The sequence below is a fragment of the Bos javanicus genome, chromosome 9, assembly GCF_032452875.1.
Source record: "Bos javanicus breed banteng chromosome 9, ARS-OSU_banteng_1.0, whole genome shotgun sequence".
Lineage (NCBI taxonomy): Eukaryota > Metazoa > Chordata > Mammalia > Artiodactyla > Bovidae > Bos > Bos javanicus.
The window spans coordinates 37,017,227-37,036,271 of NC_083876.1; the positions used below are offsets into that span (position 1 = coordinate 37,017,227).

General features: G+C 39.9%; 1 protein-coding gene across 10 annotated transcripts in view; it reads left to right on the forward strand.

The window, feature by feature from the left end:
- LOC133253824 (uncharacterized) overlaps positions 1–19,045 on the forward strand; it is a 175,966-nt gene that overhangs the window by 47,951 nt on the left and 108,970 nt on the right. Inside the window, exons 1-2 of one of the 10 annotated variants that reach the window (XR_009738456.1) lie at positions 1,853–6,397; positions 7,055–14,793. The exons of 7 other annotated variants lie outside the window; for them this stretch is intronic. The gene's annotated coding sequence lies outside the window, so the exon portion shown is untranslated. Of the gene's footprint in view, positions 1–1,852; positions 14,794–19,045 lie in introns of those variants that run through there. 2 more of the 10 variants (XR_009738455.1, XR_009738457.1) reach the window with 2 other exon arrangements.

The window sequence follows — 19,045 nt, forward strand, 5'->3', positions numbered from 1 at the left end:
CATATAGTCAGAGTTAGAAGAAATACTAGAGATTAAGTAAGGCAGGTGCTGATAATTGGGTTCAACATTTCCAATGAAGTTTGAAGAGATTTGTGGAGTCTTCCTCTACCTGCACTGAACATATTGAAACCTCCTTACTATCCCTGACTTTAAGAGATATGGTGCTTGTCCAACCTTGCCTGTCTAATTAATGACAAGAACTCCATTTCCTGAACACAAGTCAGACTTTTACCACCATATTGTGCTAATGTCCATGAAAATGAATTAATTTAGGTGCCTCTTTAGTTTATAAGGGATACCCACCCATTTGCTGAAGATTAGTTATTGAGTTTGTTAAGAATTATTCATCTAGGAAGAAAATATTATACAGCTGAAGAGAGTGGGAGGCAGTTTGAATATTAATTGTGGTAGCTGAATAATGGCCCCCAAAGATATGTAGGTTGTATCCCTGGAGTCTAGGAAAGTTGCCTTATCTGGCAAAAGAGATTTTGCGGATGGAATTAAATTCAGTTAAGTCAATCAGTCATGTCCAACTCTTTTTCACTCCGTGGACTGCAACATGCCAGGCCTCCCTGTCCATCACCAACTCCCAGAGCCTACTCAAACTCATGTCCATTGAGTTGGTGATGCCAGCCAACCATATCATCCTCTGTTGTCCACTTCTCTTCCCACCTTCAATCTTTCCCAGCAACAGGGTCTTTTCAAATGAGTCAGTTCTTCACATGAGGTGGCCAGAGTAGTGGAGTTTCAGCTTCGGCATCAGTCCTTCCAATGAATACGCAAGACTGATTTCCTTTAGGATGGACTGGTTGGATCTCCTTGCAGTCCAAGGGACTCTCAAGAGTCTTCTCCAACACCACAGTTCAAAAGTATCAATTCTTTGGCACTTAGCTTTCTTAATAGTCCAACTCTCACATCCATGCATGACTACTGGAAAAACCAAAGCTTTGACTGCTGCTAAGTTGCTTCAGTCATGTCTGACTCTGTGCGACCCCATAGGTGGCAGCCCACCAGGCTCCCCTGTCCCTGAGATTCTCCAAGCAAGAATACTGGAGTGGGTTGCCATTTCCTTCTCCAATGCATGAAGTGAAAACTGAAAGTGAAGTCGCTCAGTCATGTCTGACTCTTTGAGACCCCGTGGACTGCAGCCTACCAAGCTCCTCCCTCCATGGGATTTTCCAGGCAAGAGTACCGAAGTGGGTTGCCATTGCCTTCTCTGAAAGCTTTGACTAGACAAACCTTTGTTGGCAAAGTAATGTCTCTGCTTTTAATATGCTGTCTAGGTTGCTCATAACTTTCTTTCCAAGGAGTAAGCGTCTTTTAATTTCATGGCTGCAGTCACCGTCTGCAGTGATTTTGGGGCCCCCCAAAACAAAGTCTGACACTGTTTCCACTGTTTCCCCATCTATTTGCCATGAAATGATGGGACTGGATGCCATGATCTTAATTTTCTGAATGTTGAGCTTTAAACCAACTTTTTCACTCTCCTCTTTCACTTTCATCAAGAGGCTTTTTAGTTCTTCTTCACTTGCTGCCATAAGGGTGGTGTCATCTGCATATCTGAGGTTATTGAGATTTCTCCCAGCAATCTTGATTCCAGCTGGTGCTTCCTCCAGCCCAGCATTTCTCATGATGTACTCTGCATATAAGTTAAATAAGCAGGGTGACAATATACAGCCTTGATGGACTCCTTTTCCTATTTGGAACCAGTCTGTTGTTCCATGTCCAGTTCTAACTGTTGCTTCCTGATCGGCATATAGGTTTCTCAAGAGGCAGATCAGGTGGTCTGGTGTTCCCATCTCTTTCAGAATTTTCCACAGTTTATGTTGGAAACATAACATCCACAGCGGATGTTGGCAATTTGATCTCTGGTTCCTCTGCCTTTTCTAAAACCAGCTCGAACATCTAGAAGTTCACCGTTCACGTACTGTTGAAGCCTGGTTTGGAGAATTTTGAGCATTACTTTACTAGCGTGTGACATGAGTGCAATTGTGCAGTAGTTTGAGCATTCTTTAGCATTGTCTTTCTTTGGAATTGGAATGAAAACTGACCTTTTCCAGTCCTGTGGCCACTGCTGAGTTTTCCAAATTTGCTGGCGTATTGAGTGCAGCATTTTCACAGCATTATCTTTCAGGATTTGAAATTGCTCAACTGGAATTCTACCACCTCCACTAGCTTTGTTCGTAGTGATGCTTCCTAAGGCCCACTTGACTTCACGTTCCAGGATGTCTGGCTCTAGGTGAGTGATCACACCATTGTGATTATCTGGGTCATGAAGATCTTTTTGTATAGTTCTTCTGTGTGTGCTTGCCACCTCTTCTTAATATCTTCTGCTTCTGTAAGGTCCTTACCATTTCTGTCCTTTATTGAGCCCATCTTTCCATGAAATTAGGAATTAAATTAGGGATTTAAACTGGGGAGATTATCCTGGATTATCCAGGTAGGACCTAAATGTGTGCACAAGTGATCTCTTAAGAGGGAATCAGAAAGTGATTTGATAAAGAAGAGGAGAAGGCAATGAGATGGGAAAGAGGGAGAAAAAAGATACTGTGATTCAGGGCCATGGGCTAACGGAATGATGCATCAATCCTAAAATAGATGATTTTCCCCGTGAAGCTCCAGAAGGAACAAGCTTTGCTGCCCCTTTGATATTAGCCCACTGAGGCTGATTTTATGATTCTAACCTCCTGAACTGTGAAAGAATAAATTTGTGTTATTTTAACCCACCGGGTTTGTTATAATTTGTTGTAACTGCCATAGGAAACTAATACATTAATCTTAGCTTCATCATGTCCTATTTCTGTTAGTTTATGTAAGACAATCTTTCTAAGACTCTGTCTTCTCATCTGTAAAATGGAACAATAAAATGTCTATTTCAAAGGTTTGTTGTTAGATTGAATGGGATCATTCATGCAAAATGCTCAGCATTGGACTTGGCACCTGGAGAGTTCTTTATAAACCTGGCTATTGGTTTAATTTGGTCTAGACAGGAACACTGCAACATTAAAAAAAAAATTATTGAAGTATAGTTCATTTGCAATGTTATTAATTTCTGCTCTACAGCAAAGTGACTCAAGATATACATATTCTTTTTCATATTCTTTCCTGTTATTTGTCACAGGATATTGGATATAGTTCTTTGTGCCATACAGTGGGACCTTGTTGTTTATCTATCCTATATATAATAGTTTGCCTCTGCTAATCGCAAACTTCCAATCCTTCCCTCCCCTCCTCGCCTCACTTGGCAACTGCAAGTCTGTTCTCTGTATCTGTGAGTCCGTTTCTGTTTCATAGATAAGTTCTTTTGTGTCATTTTAGATTCCACATATAAGTGATATTATATGATATTTATCTTTCTGACTTACTTCACTTAGCATGTTAATCTCTAGGTCCATCCACATTGCTGCTAATAGCATTATTTCATTCTTTTTTGTGGTTGAGTAATACTCCATTGTATGTCACATTTTCTTTATCCATTCATCTGTTAATGGACATTTAGGTTGCTTTCATGTCCGGGCTATTGTAAATAGCGATGCATGAACATTGGAGTGCATTGTCTTTTTGGTTTTCTCCACATATATTCCAGGAGTGGAATTGCCAAATCATATGGTAGTTCTGTTGCTTTTCAAATTACAAAAGCGGCAACATTTTTTGTCTCCTTTTGAAAACTCAAGAAGCATACTAAATAGTCTTGGAATATAGAAAGGGTTGAATATTTATTAACTATTCTATTGGTACTGGCTTCCCTGGTGACTCAAATGGTAAATGCAATATAGGAGACCCTGGTTCAATCCCTTGGTGGGGAGATCCCCTGGAGAAGGAAATGGCAACCCACTCCAGTATTCTTGCCTGGAGAATTTCATGGACAGAGTTACCTGGAAGGCTACAGTCCAAAAGATAACAAAGAGTCGACACAGTTGACAGACTAACTTTCACTTCCATTCTATTGTTACTAGTCTATCAGGAACCCTAAAGTCTGTTTATTTTACCCTCTCCAATTGTTCTTTCTCAAGGGTGTTGACTGCAAGATGAGGAAAAAGCACATAGATGCAATGAGTGGAAAATAAACCACGAATGAGAGATCTAACAAGGGTTTTGGAAAGGTTTCTCTGTTTATTACTTGTTTTCAGAGAACACCACACAGAACAGGTGAAAAGTTATCCTATTTATAAAGATCTCCAGAGAGGGAGAGTCTGCAAGTTTTCTTAGTAATTTCCCTTGGTACATATGAAGACTGCTCTTGATTTTCAGTGACTGCACTGATGGCTGTACTTCTCTACAAAAATAAATTCTCCTCTACAAAAATAAAAAATAAACAATGATTTTGTTTTTGAAAGCTGCTTGATATATAATGATGCCTTAAAGAGTCTACTACCAGAGCAGCCGTGTGTTCGTTACCTGGCCATCTGTCTGGTGCAGCTTCAGGACCACTGGAAGTGTGGAGCAGCCTAGATGTATGAGCCTTTCCTCTCCTTATTCTGGAATAAATTTCAAAGTTAAAAAAATGTGTAGTCATCGTATTTACTTATATTATTCATCCCTACAACTCAGTTTTCTGGAGGTGCTTGTGTTTCAGATTTCTACTGATTTAGTCTTTGTATTCTTTTGTTTCAATGTACTGACCACATTTGCATAGATTAAATGCTTTCTGTTTCTCTCTGAGCCCTGGTAGACTGGAATAAAATCTACATCATTCTCTTGGTAGAACTTCTTGTGCCTCATGATAAAGATGACACTATAAAATGAAGCAAGAGGAACATTTTTAAAATAGGGTCTGATCCGGTTAGACCTTCATTAGATATCCCTGCATTTACAGAATAATGAACTGAGGAATGAATCGTATCAGCATGACAAACAACTGACATAGTTGAACCAGTGGTTTTTAAAGTCCCACAAAATCCTGGTCCTTTTAGTTGGAGATAACTATAAAAATAAATGAATTGGGCTCACTGACTGAGCTTCTAGTGCCTGACTGAGGTTCACCGAAAGGGCTAAAGTTCAACTTCTCTTCTATCTCTGAACATGCCTCAATCCTGGACATTAGTCCTCAGTCTCTGAATGCCAGGCTTGCCCGGTACTACTATGGTTAGCAGTACCTTAGAGGAGGGAGCACCTTTTTCCTAATTTGACCTGGGTTGGTTAATACCTGTTGAGCTAGAAAGATGTATTACCTGGTGCAAGATGAAAGGCAGTCTGAAGTTAGCAGACCAGGTAGTCATTCTCTCTAAATGCAAAACCCCGACTACCTAAATCAGTAATGAAAGCAGACAAGCAGACAATTGAAGTGAACTTGTTTGGTCAACAGAGATAGACAGCTGAGGCGGAGTTCATCCCTACCTTACTGGGGTTTACTGCCTCCCAGGTGCCATCTAATGGTGGCTGTTTACCAGTAACCTTAGTAGGTCTTTTATGACAACTTTAAAGCAACAGATTCTAAACCATACAAAAATTACTTTCCCTCCTGTAGATGCTCTTAGTCTAAGGCAGGCAGGGGATGAAAACAGACACCTCCAGAAGGTGGTGTTTGACCTCCCTGCAAATAAGAGGCTCATGCCAGCCTTTCGCTTTTGTGAGGAATCAAAATTCAATATATAACCTGAAATCTCCCCAGTTTATTAAAGTCAGATCACAGGTTCCAAAAGGGAAGATGAAATTTTCATCTATCTTCACTCTACACTTAGATACTGTGTACAACTGCCTCAGCCAAAATCTTGTAGATTTTGATGCATTTTATCTGTTTACACAGATCAACAATGCTTGGCTACTCTCAACGGTAAACACTAAATCCTGTTTACAGAGGAAGGGCAGTGTCTGTGGGAAGCATGCGCACAGTGCTCCAGGCTCCTCTTCTTTTTCCTTTTTCAGAGACTCCAGGGGAAAATGGGTCTTTGCACCATTTTACCAGCAACCCTAAATCATGATTAATTTAAAGCCCTTTCTCTTCTTGGTTAGGCCTGACACAAGCAACTGCTTTTCTGTCACATTGATTTTTCTGTCCTTGCAGATTCAAAGCCAGGGTTGAGTCTTCCTAACAGGGTGAATTCTCTGACAAGGAAGTTTTGCAACCTAATTTACCGCTGGAGTCAAGCTTGTCAGTGAGTGCCAGAGGGGAACTGTCGCAATCCACTGGTTAAGTATGCATTTAATAGTGTTTATCCAAGCAAGTTTGTGATTTCTTCACTCTCTCCAACAAATATGTTATTTGTAATACCTATCTTCTGTAATCTAGGTGTTTGAAAAATGTCTCTAACGTGTGTGGGCTAGAATGCATTTTGTTTTTCTGTGAGTCTATTCATTGAACAAGGGCAGTCTCTGAGGAACCATCAGAAACTGCTTGCCATTTTTCCAAATCCTCTCTCTCTGCAGTGACCATGACTTAATCCTGAAGGAAAACAAGGTAATCTTTTCAAATAAACATTCTCAAGGATGTTTAGAGGGAACCCAATTGCTAGTATGCAGAACCCTCCCAGTGATTGAAAATAGTTACATTGAGGGAGTACAATTACAGTAAGCTGGAGTGTTTGTAAGCATTCGGTATTTTCAGATGATTAACAATAATAAGTTGAATTGCAAGAAAAGATATGTGTGTATGTGTGTGTGTGTATGTGAGTTCAGAGTCATCCAGGGTCTTTTTACTCAATGCTGTTGGTGGAAAATGAGGCAGAGGGAAATTAAAAGCTTTCACTAGGTAAGGAACATTGGCAATGTTTGAACCTAAGCCCATTAGGTTTCACTGGACTAACCTGCTTCTTGTGAAAGTAAATAAGAGAAGAAACATTTGATCATTAAGTGGAAAGAGAGCACTGAAACAAACACACTTGGTTGCATGCAGTTTATTAGTGCAAATTCCCAGTCTCAAGGAGCGTGGCCAGGAGCAGTGAAGACTTAGAGGAAGGGTTGAATAAACTCAAAATTACCTGGATGATAAAATCAACTAAATCAATGCAGAAAACATTTGCTGGAGTCTATCATATTACTTAGAACATGATTTTGTATTTTTATAATATTCAAAACATTTGTCAAATACCTTTCTCTTTCCCTCTTTGGTCTATAGGCTTTTGAAAGATAGACCTCGTTTCTCATTTGGGCCTGAAGTCTCAAGATGGAAAGCTCATCCTGGCACAAATGAAGGCAGAAATGATGACAGGGAATGAGTCTGGTCTTGATTTGACACTTTGATCTCCCATTGTTTGTGGCCTGATACTCTCTAATTTATTTATCTTTTGTTTAAGTTGCCTGTACAGTCAAAGCATCTTTTTATGTCGCTACCTATGCATGACATAAATGCATCATTACCTTGTTAAAAATCTTAGAGCAGTCTGTTGTTTCTGTCCAGTAGAAGTGCAGTATGGGCCACGTGTATAATGCAAAATTTTCTCATAGCCACATTAAAAAGTAAAAAGAACAATATATCTTATGTGACTCAACATATCTAGAACATTACCTTTTCAATATATAAATATAAAATTATTAAGATACTTTACATTCCTTTTGCATACCAATTTTTTGGAATTGGGTATATATTTTAACTAATTAGGCATCTCAGTTCAGACCTAGTTTCAGGCTATAATGCTGATGAACACATTCCTAGTGATCAATGGATACACAAGGCCATTGTGGTAAGAAGAGCTCTGTAGCCATATGTAAATGTAGGGTATGTTTCTCCCTGCTTAGCAAGCAACTGTGGTTTGGAAACAACACCATCCTCAGTGGTCTCTATGAAAACTTGGATTGACCAACCATCCCAATCTGACCAGGGTTTCCTGGGACATAGGGCTTGCAATGCAATCACCAGGACAGACCTGAGTAAACTAGAAAGGCTGATCATCCCATATTTAACCCATGCTTGTCCAATCGACATATGTTATCATCCTGGCCACTGTGCTGCTTAGAATAGTGGCCACCTTTGAGGCAAAAAGGGTTGAAGGCAGTGAAGTTGCTGCCTCTTGGCAACAACCTATGGATTAGTGGGGATTTTTTAAAATAGAAAGCAAAGACCTACTATTTTTTCTTCTTCTCTTACTCTCAGACCTTTGTGCTTTGCTTGTGTTGTGGTTATTGTACTCCATTCTAAATGACTCTCCTGATGGATTATGACTCATTCTAGGTATTGGAAAAATCTGAAGTTCACAAGATTTCCAACCTGTGGATTTAGGGACCCTTGGGAGATTGCAGAATTGCAAAATCAGGCATCTGAAAGTGCATCCATCTATTTATCTCTTCTTAATCAATGGATTCTAAAAGTGAAGTCATAGCATATGGATTATAACACTTTTTGACAGTTCCAAGAGAAGGAATGAATAAGCATTCAATACATGTTATTGAACTGCTAGTATGTAACTTGACAAGGTTAAGTGCCCTATGTGAAGCACTTAACGTATTGCATAATATTTGGATTTCACATCAATCTTTCAAGGTTGGCATTATTATCCTTGTTGTTTTGAAATAGAAAAATAAAATATATATAATTTTCTTTATTCATTATTCATCTAAAGTTCTTTTAAAAATTATGTTCTCAATGGATTTAGCATTTAGTGGAGAAAACAGGCTTCTGGGCATATGGTTGTTATGAGTATCTAAAGAGATAAGAAATACCCCTGGAGAGGAGAGAAGAGCAAGAACACTTAAGAGCAGAGGTTGGGAGTGGGCATGAGGCATAGAGGTGACCAGTGAAACTCCCCGGAAGCATTGTGCCTGATGCCTGACACATTAGTTTTTCTGCTGTATCGTAAATTTCTCTCCCTTGCCCAAGAGAGTTCCATTATTTTACAATGACAAATTTTTAGTTTATTTTTCTGCATCATAGTGACATAAGTGACAGAGCTCTGAATTATGAAGCAAAAGAGTTGGGTTCTCCACTAGGTTCTTGCTGGGGTCCAGCCCCGGCTGATCCAGGGTATTCGAAGGGGAGACAGCGTCAGCGAGGATCAAGATACAATAGCTTCAATTAGATATTAATTAGAGATATAAAGAGTAATAGAATGAGGATAGCTCAGTAGGAAAATTCAGTGGAGAAAAGAGGCTGAGTAGCTTGGTTTACGCGGGAGACCAATAAAACTTCAAGACAAGAAGTTTGCACACTTACGTAGGCCGCAGGCATCCTTCTGTTCTCCCGAAGGAGAGGAGACACTGAGGCCTCCCTGGTTGGATCTTAGAAGCCCAGGCATAATTAGTAAGCATGGTGGGTTCCGCGCTCCAGATGGAGACTCAGCCAGAGTTTGAGAGAGAGAGTGACATGGGGAGACCAGTATTTCGAGAAACTGATCCCAATTCTTTATTTTCCAGGGTCTGTTTTTATACACCGAGGTGTTATACAAAAGTCACGTGGGGACAGCAGTCCTGACTTTTATTAAAGTCAGGTGCTTCATACAAATGTATACAGAGGTCTTAGGGGTGTTACATCATCTTCTGGCCAGGGGGGCCTGCTGACAATTTATGACCCTCTCCTTGTGACAGCGGTCAGTCAACACTTATTTCTCCAGGGGTGATTATTCTTAAAACAGATGCCACCCAAATAAAGTTACATTCCTATAGGGTGAGGGTGTAGTGGGTTTTAGTTAAGGAAAGAATTTACTTAGCCTAAGGTCTAACGTGATTTATATCAAAGGTTAATACTTATTTCTTCTATATATTCATTAACGTGTGTAAGGGCAGGGGATGTGGAGACTTAGCAGTAAACATTGGCTCAACAAATGAAAAACCCTTCACCAATACAATTTCTAATCAGCCCATTATACTTATACTAATAGTTTTCTAACTTCTCCAAAGAACCTGTTTTTAGAAGGTTTAAAGCATCTCGTGCCTCTCACGGTTGGGAGGCTGTGAGCAATCACATGTGGCCGGACAAGCCTGTCAGGCAGGCTAGAGAACCTTCAGAGGAGTTTGTAGGTTGAAACACTCCTATCACGCCCAGGAATTATTATTAACTGGAGCTCTAAGTTAACTACTTCTCTGAAAGAAGAAGAGGTGGGGGGGGACAGCTCCCCGTAAAGTCAGAGGTGTAGGTGAGAGCACAAAGTAGTAAAGTAGGCAGGCTCTGGTTATGGGGGTAGATGCTCGAGAATTTCCAGGGGGACTCCTGAGGCTCGATCCTGCCTTTGCGTATATCGAGGTCCTTAGGTGAAGTCTCTTAAGTATTTGGGACTAGAGTTTCTTCACTTGTGAAGTAAGGCAGATCAGCCATTTTATCCGCAACACTCTCCGTTCCAAACTTAAGACACTACGAGGCCTTCAGATAGTCTTCCTTTTCCACTTTTACTGTTCTTCTATTAAGAATCATTACATGGAAACCACAGTTCAGAGGCATGAAATTGCAGCTGCGTGTAAAGGGAACTCAGCTAACAAGGAAAGTGTTTCATTTTGTATTATTTTTGCCAAGGTCAAAAATTCCTTCCATAGTCCCTGCAGGGTTTCTTCACTTAAGTATGGCCTAGGATGGACTAGTGAAGATTTGGCAAATCAGAGGAATAATGGCAAAGGGACAAAATTTTACCAAATGCCTCAACCTAGCATTACCAGATTCACAAGTGAAGAGTAATGAATTTAATCCACCATTTATTAGTACCTGAAAGTTTCCTATACAGAAGCCAAAACAAACAAACCTCACATTCTCACATGAGTGTACTTTGGTGACAGACCAAAATCTTAATCTTAGAATCTGGATTTTCTAAGAAATCAGCTTTCTTCTTGTGCTTAGCTGTGTTGTGCCTGGGAATGCATTTAGGTATCTAGCTATAAAATCAGGACAGAGGGAGAGAGAGGGAGACAGAAAGAGAAACTGTTGTGTTGTGTTCCCGATTTTAGCATAGTTTCCAGCTTGAAGATAGAAATCATTTATAAGATTACATTAAAAAATAGGAGGATGGAAAGGGAAAAACTATTGAACATGATCATATTTGTACACTTAGCCTTTCACACTGAAGGTTTTTTTTGGGCGGGGGAGTTTCAAAAAACTTAATGTTAGTTTTATGTTTTGATTTAAATGAAATGAAAACATTCCATGTTTTATGAACAAACATGGTAATTAACTTCCATTGTGTATTAACATACAAAGTAATATACATTAGTTATAGAAGACTCTGCTTTCATAAATGGATATTTTTCAAATGGAATATTGAAGTTGATAGCTTTTTTCTCTGCCACTAACCATGTGATAGATTTGGCCACATGTAACTCAGCAGAAAGGTCCATTTACTGACCATATCATGATGCTCTTTCATATCCAGCTGTTTCTTAAAAGGATACTACTACAGGTTTAATATTTAATATATAGCACACTGAATATTTAATATGGCACACTTGGAAAGTCATCCAACTCCCCATGACAGAGTTACAGACATGGTGCACACTTATCCAGAGTCAGTACATCCAACATCTGTTTTCACCAGTTACTGGAAAACACTAGCATGAAAGTCTCTGGCATTTTCCACCTGAACTTTGCTACTGTAAATGTGGCCAGCCCACCTTCACACGACATTGTGATTGGCATATAGGAGCCAGTGGAAGATATCATCAAGCCTTAGCAACAATTGTCACCAACAACTTCCTGTTTAGTATGAGTACCACTCGTGACTACCACATTTATAAAGAACTCCACGCTTTCACCATACCGGAAACAGGTGTATCTCTAAGACTTGACTTCCTCTCTACATCTTGCCTTCCCAACTCTGTCCCTTCTCATCACCCTGCACCCCCACAGCTTAGGCTTGCTTCTCTTAGCTCAGGCTGCAAGTGGGCTCACTTTTATCTGCTTATAAAGCCAAGCATTAATTTTGTAAAACTGTTCTGCCACATATTTTAGCCTCTTCCTGTTTGAAATTAATCTGTATGTTAACAGCTTGCAAAGCCTTTGAAGCCAAGCTTTTGCACAAACTTACATCCACTGTGTTGCTAAGTCACCATATCAGTGTTATCTGCCTTGTCACCTAACCCACAAAGCAATAAGCAACTTAAACTTAGAAATTTAGGGTTCTTTCTTCCTCCATCTAAAGTACCAGATTTATATGCAAGAAAGGTGGCTTGGAGGCCTGGTAGTATGAACCATGGGATTATTAACTCGTGAGAGTTGCAAGAGTTACATGCATGCACATTGAGGATTACAATTTGCAATCGCATGCAAATTCCTGTTGCAAATCCTTTAAAATATTTGCCTTTTATACCTTTTGTCTGTTCCCTCCTGAAACTTTCTGCCCTCCAGCATATCATTTTTACATACAGAAAAGATGGTATTTGACCTGTTGAAAGGCTGGCCATGATGTTTAGTTCACTCATCCTGAGGCTGGTACAAAGGGAAGATCAAGCTTGCCCTTAGCTCTGCTGGGTCAGTCCCTGTCCCTGCTGCCCACTGTTCAACAACCTACCCTGACCCATCCCTTAAGGAACTTGGCAGAAAAGCCTCCCTTCTTTGTCTTGTGTTCATTCATTGGAGGTAAACTGCAGACCTACTAGCTACACAGCACCTTGCTTCACTATGAGAATCACAGATAAATATGACATCTGGTTCCTGTTCTTAGACAGTCACCTCTGTTCATGCCCTTCTTGCCCTCGGGGCTCACAGTCTAATTGGCAATCTGCAGAAAGAGCTTTCTCTTTCTGGAACCCTCTACTGAATTATAAAAGTAGTTGGACTTTACCACCTTTTCTAGATTTGCTTTCGTTCATTCCCCTAAGCCCACCTATGTGGCAGCCAGATTGTACTGTTTAATATCCCCTGAACCCACCCTGCCTACAAAATTCATGGAAGAATTTTGGTCACTCTGTTGCCCATCACTAGGGATATAGTCCTTCTACTTAAAGGTCTATTTTAAATATATTTTCTTTTTGCCTGGATTAGATTCTTTTTTGCCTTTTTTGACTCAGAGTAAGTGACAGGGAAAAAAAAAACAAAAACAATAAACTTTAGAGTCTAAAGGATCTCATTCTGCACTTGGGGTCTACTGCTTACTAACCATGCCCCATTGGAAAAGTTAAGGGGCCTCTCTGGGCCTCAGTTTCATCATCTGCAAAATGGAGAGAATAATACTGCAAAAGAGTTAAGGCTTTTTAATGAGGTAGTTTGCATAAACAGTTTAGCACAGTGTCTGGCACTTAGTGGGTACTTCTCAAATGCTAGTCAGCATCCCTTCTTGGAAACCTCCACTATTTTGTTTTGGGTCTAAGTTTGTAGGATTATTTCCTACAAGTTGCTTAATAATCAGCACTACAATTTATTCACATGGGATTCCCTGTAACTTTGCACAGCAGCTTTGTACCCAGCAGATGCTTAGGCACCTTAGAAACATCACTGTGTTACTGTAAAAATACAGATAATTCTAGGTCTGTAAAGAGCAAACCTGTGCACAAAGCTCAAGCTCTTTAAAGCCTTTGCTGTGCCCAGCAAGGTTCCTGAGTGTAGGACAGTTACAGGGAGAGAGTGGCAGCTATATGTGCAGGCTCACGTAATTTAGGGCTGTGTGGTGACCTCTCCCTGAGGTCACACACGAAATGAATCGGGAGAAGAGAGAACAGAGGCACAACCAGCTGCTCTCAGATCCCTAGACATTCCAACAAGGGGGAGAGACTGTCTTCCCTGATTAATCTCTGATGATTTATTCTTTGGACGTCATTTAAAAGGAACATTTTAAAGTAAATTAATTGAACTCCCATGACCTTTTACCCTACTTGTATCATCAAAAGAAACTAGATCTTGAATTTTTTAAAATACCCTGTTTTCTGTGACTTACAAGCTACTGAGGAATCTCAGTTGGGTTTTCTTTCTTTCTTTCTTTCTTTTTTTTTTTTTTTATAAATACAAATCCAGCTTTCTTGGCTGTAATTTCCCAAGTTTGAAAATCCCATTTTTTGGTCAATAGGTGTTGAGGGAAGGGTGTCATAGGGGTGAATAAATGATAAATATATAATCTAAGACACATAAAATGGGAAAGTATTAGGTTGGTGCAAATGTAATTATGGTTTTGGACTATGAATTATATAACTAGGCTCAAACACACATTTTTGCCAATGAGAAATAAGTTTTTGTTTATTCCTGTAACATAAAAATCCATGCTTTGGACTTTAACGAACTCTTGGAAAGCATTTTATGCCTCATGCTGGTTGTGGGAGAGTTTTCTCTGCAAAAAGTTGTCAAGATGCTTGAAGAAGTGGTAGTCGGTTGGCGAGAGGTCAGGTGAATATGGTGGATGAGGCAAAATTTCCTAGTCCAGTTTGTTCAACTTTTGAAGTGCTGGTTGTGCAAACTGCAGTCAGGCGTTGTTGTGGAGAATTGGGCCCCTTCTGTTGCTCAATGCCAGCTGCAGGCATTGCAGTTTCCAGTGAATCATCAATTACTGAGCATACTTCTCACATGTAATGGTTTCCCTGGGGATTCAGGAGGCTGTAGTGGATCAGATGGGCAGCAGACCACCAAACCGTGACCATGACCTTTTTTTTTTTTTGGTTCAAGTTTGGCTTTGGAAAGTGCTTTGGAGCTTCTTGATCCAACCACTGAGCTGGTCATCTTTGGTTGTCATATACAGTCCACTTTTCATCGCACATCACAATCAAGAAATGGTTTGTTGTCATGCAGAATAAGAGAAGATGACACTTCAAATCCATGGTTTTTTGATTTGCAGTCAGCTTATGCGTGCATGCATGCCAAGTCACTTCAGTCGTGTCCAACTCTGCCACCCTATGGACTGTAGCCCACCAGGGGATTCTCCAGGCAAGAATTCCGGAGTGGGTTGCCATGCTATCCTCCAGGGGATATTCCTGACCCAGGGGCTGAATCTGCATCTCTTATGTCTCCTGCATTGGCAGGTGGGTTCTTTACTGTTAGTGCCACCTGGGACCCACTTAAGAGCTTTTTCACCTTTCCAGTTTGCTTCAAATGCCAAATCACCCCATTGAGTTCTTTGGCAACTTCTTATGTAGTTATAAGATAATCAGTTTTGATGATACACTCAATGCTGCTGCTAAGTCGCTTCAGTCGTGTCCGACTCTGTGCGACCCCATAGGCGGCAGCCCACCAGGCTCCCCCGTCTCTGGGATTCTCCAGGCAAGAACACTGCAGTGGGTTGCCATTTCCTTCTCCAGTGCATGAAAATGAAAAGCGAAAGTGAAGTCACTCAGTCGTGTCCGATCTTAGAGACCCCATAGACTGCAGCCTACCAGGCTCCTCCATCCATGGGATTTTCCAGGCAAGAGTACTGGAGTGGGTCATGAGTTTGAAGATACTACAAATAAGCTTCTAGAACTGCAGCAGTAATGAAAGCACTGATATCCTACCAAGCACAGCGGGCTCTTTGGAACAGGCTTTTAAGACTTTGATTAACAGTCTGGAATCCTATGTTGGTGCTATGCAGCTAGCTCTTAGTGTAAAATATCACCTACCCTACACAATTTGCTTGCAGTTTAGCCCAAAGACTACTTCAGGCAGAGTCGTTAAAATGACACTCTGAGGAACCCATTCAAAGTTTGATTCCTCATTTTTATGAAATAGTGAAGAATTTTCTCTGGCCTTTAAAGAGTTATACAGACGGTCCCCAACTTTATGATGGTTCAACTTATAATTCCTTGACCTCACAATGGTACAGAAGCAATATACCTTCAGTAGAAACTGAACTTGGAATTGTGAATTTTTATCTTTTCTTGGGCCCAGCAATATACAGTAGATACTGTCTCCTGATGCTGATCTATGGCCATGAGCTGTGTCTCCCAGTCAATCAGTGGTCATGGTGTAATAAAACCCATATATCCTAACCTTTCCTAACCATACAGCCACTCTGATTTTTACTTTCAGAACCTTATTCAATAAATTACATGAAAAATTCAATACTTTATTATAAAACAGGCTTTTTTTTTGTTAGATGATTTTACCCAACTATAGGCTAATGTAAGTGTTCTGAGCATATTTAAGGTAGGTGAGCCAATGATTTTTAGTTAGTTAGCTGTATTAAATGCTTTTCAACTTATAATAGGTTTATTGGGATGTAACCCCATGGTAAGTCAAAGAAGATCTGGATTCCTTTCCATTTCATCATCTTTGCCTGATACTCATCGGCTCAGGGTCAGCCAACATGTTTGAGGCATCAGCTGCCAACGCTGCTCATTAGAGGAAAAGCATCCTTCCCAGATCAACTATGCTGCTGCTCACAGAAAAAAATACCAAACAACTTCAGACATTTATCTTCCTTAAGAAGCTACAGGAAGGTGGGGGGTGCTGTTTTCTAAGTGGGAAAACAAACAAAACTATGGAAACACCATGGAGTCAAGAGTCAATGGGATCTGCAAAACAGATGCCTTAGTAATAAAAATAAATACACTTGAAACATATCCTCTGTTGAAATTTGTTTACACCAGGTTTTAAGAATGTAAGACTTAATTTGTCTTGTAATAATACATGGCAAAATAGAAGGCTATTTTCAAAATTCTTTATCTGATGTCAGGTTAGCTAGGTTGAATTCCGGCCTTGTCACTTATTGGTTGTTAAATTTAGGCAACTAAATCACTATATCTGAGTTTCTTCTATAAACTGGGTGTAAATATAGAAATCCCATAGGGCTGATGGGAGGGTTAAATGAGATAATGTATGTAGAAAGTATAAATATGTCTGTCCCACCATAGAAAGGGACAAATAATTTTTATATGCTGTTGCTATAACGAGTTTGAGTGAACTCCGGGAGTTGGTGATGGACAGGGAGGCCTGGCGTGCTGCAATTCATGGGGTCGCAAAGAGTTGGACACGACTGAGCAACTGAACTGAACTGAATAACTATTATTGTTATTTATCACCATCATCATCGGTGTCATCTTCTTGTGATATATATATATATATATATATATATATATATATAATTTCATATATATATATGAAATTATAGCAAACCATAAGGAGCCATAGCCAATGTGTTCCATTATATAGGTAAAAGAAAATGGTGTCCTTATGATTAAAAAAAAAAAAAAAAGGAAATTAAGACCTCCCAACTAAATAGAGCAGAGCCACAGCTAGAACTCTGAACTCTTTCCATGGGGAGTGCCCTCTGGAGCTTGTGTCGGGAAACGAACTCCAGCATCACTTCAGTGCTGCTTTCACTGATACTTCTGCACCATTTTCCTGAGTCACGGGTTGCAAGTTACAAGCCTGTTTTCTCCTCACTTTCGCCTGAAGGCATTAGGTGTTGCAGGACAAAGTCACAGCCTGCACTTTCCTTTGTCCTGTAGATAACTACTTATTCATGTCTGAACTCACATCTTTTGGACTCCAGTTTACATACAGATTACCTCCATACTCACTCCTGTTTTTCTTCCTTCTCTTACCCTCATCCCTCTTTCCCGTTTTCTTCCTCCTCCTCCTTCTTCCTTTCTCTCTCCTTATCTCTTTCTCTAGACACCTTCAGCTATTTTCTAAGCTATTTTCAAATTATTTTCTTTTCTTTCTACTGTAAACAAGAAAAGATCTCCCCCTTCTTGTCAAATCTTTTCTTACCATTGAGACCTTTTGTTAATAGTCCACAATTCCTCCTCCACTGACTCGTATATCTTATAATCTAGCATATATGTTTGCCAAACTTATTGGGATCTCTTGTTTGAAAGCCACCAAAAAAAAAAAAAAAAAAAAAGCCACTTCTTGTTGTACCCTTTTCTCAGCCCCTAACGCTCTTAGTCTCTCAAGCAGCATCATTATGGAACCTCATCTCTTGCCACACACTTTTCCCTTGGAATTCACTATATCTGGACCATCCTAATTGTCCTCCCAGTCATTTTTCATACTTCTCTGTCTTTAGTACTTACCTATTCTTTCTCACTCCATATTTTATTTTCAACTGATGGCTTTCAAAAAAGCCGTCATTCTAAAAATATCTCTATTTAAGCCCTATCCACAATCTCTCCTGTATTCCCTATCTGTATTAAGCATCTATAGTTTGAACTTTGTCTTCTCCCTAAAACCTTTTCATTTCCTTCTGATTTTTCTATTTCTTGTCCTGGTCATGAGTGGCTCTCAAGATATTTGAAGTGAAAATGGCTGGGATTAAATTTTGGCTTTGTCATTGACTATGTAGCTTAGGAGAAGCTCCTTAACTTCTCAGAATTTTGGCACATCGTACATAAAATGAGATTTCAGATGAGGAGTTATAACCAAACAGAGTGCCAAACTCACAAAGAGGATCTTGGGAAGTCATTTCCCCTGCCCACTCCCTATCCTTACCACACTTGACCTCCCTATCCCTTCCCCACTCCAGACTTCCAGTGCTGAAATCATATGGCGAGATTTGACTCCTTCCTCAGCCACATCTCCCATATGCAGCCTATCACCAGGTCCAGCTTCTTAGTAATTCCTTCATCCTTCCATTCCTATTTCCTTCACCATCTCCAGAGCATAGCTCTCATTCTTCATTACTGGATCGTCACACCAATCTTCTGACCAGACTCACTGACACCAATTTCTTCCAACTTTCAGTCCACCGTGCGCAATGACACCACATTAACCTTCTAACATTACTGCTTAAAATAATCATTTTCCCAAGGTAATTTAGCTAACAAGCAGAAAACAAAGGTTGAGCCTAGACAGACAACTCTAAATCTATACTCATAGCTATAAGCCTGTACTGAGTCAGTACCAATGTTTGGGCCTGGAATTCAATATCCATCATGATCTGACCCAGAGTACCTTTTCAGACTTTCTTTCCACCAGGCCTTTACATGAGTGTTTGATTTACTTTTACTACCTAAAATAACCTGTCTTTATCTCTCAGGGTTATTTATGCTGTAACAAGAAACTAACTCAGGTGGCTTAAAAGGTAAAGGAATGTATTGAGTTGGCCAAAAATTTCATTCAAGTTTGTCTGTAAGATGTTATGGAAAGCTCAAACAAATTTTTTGGCCAACCCAATATTATTTCATATAACAAACCCAGAAGTAGAATAGTTGTATGTTTAATATCATGGCTTAAGACCAAACCTAGGACCCAGATTCCTTCCTCTTCTTACTCCACTATGTTCAACATGATTTCATGTGAGATGCTCCTGTGTTTGCCAGTTGGTGCCTCAGTTTCAGGAAGCATGTACAGATA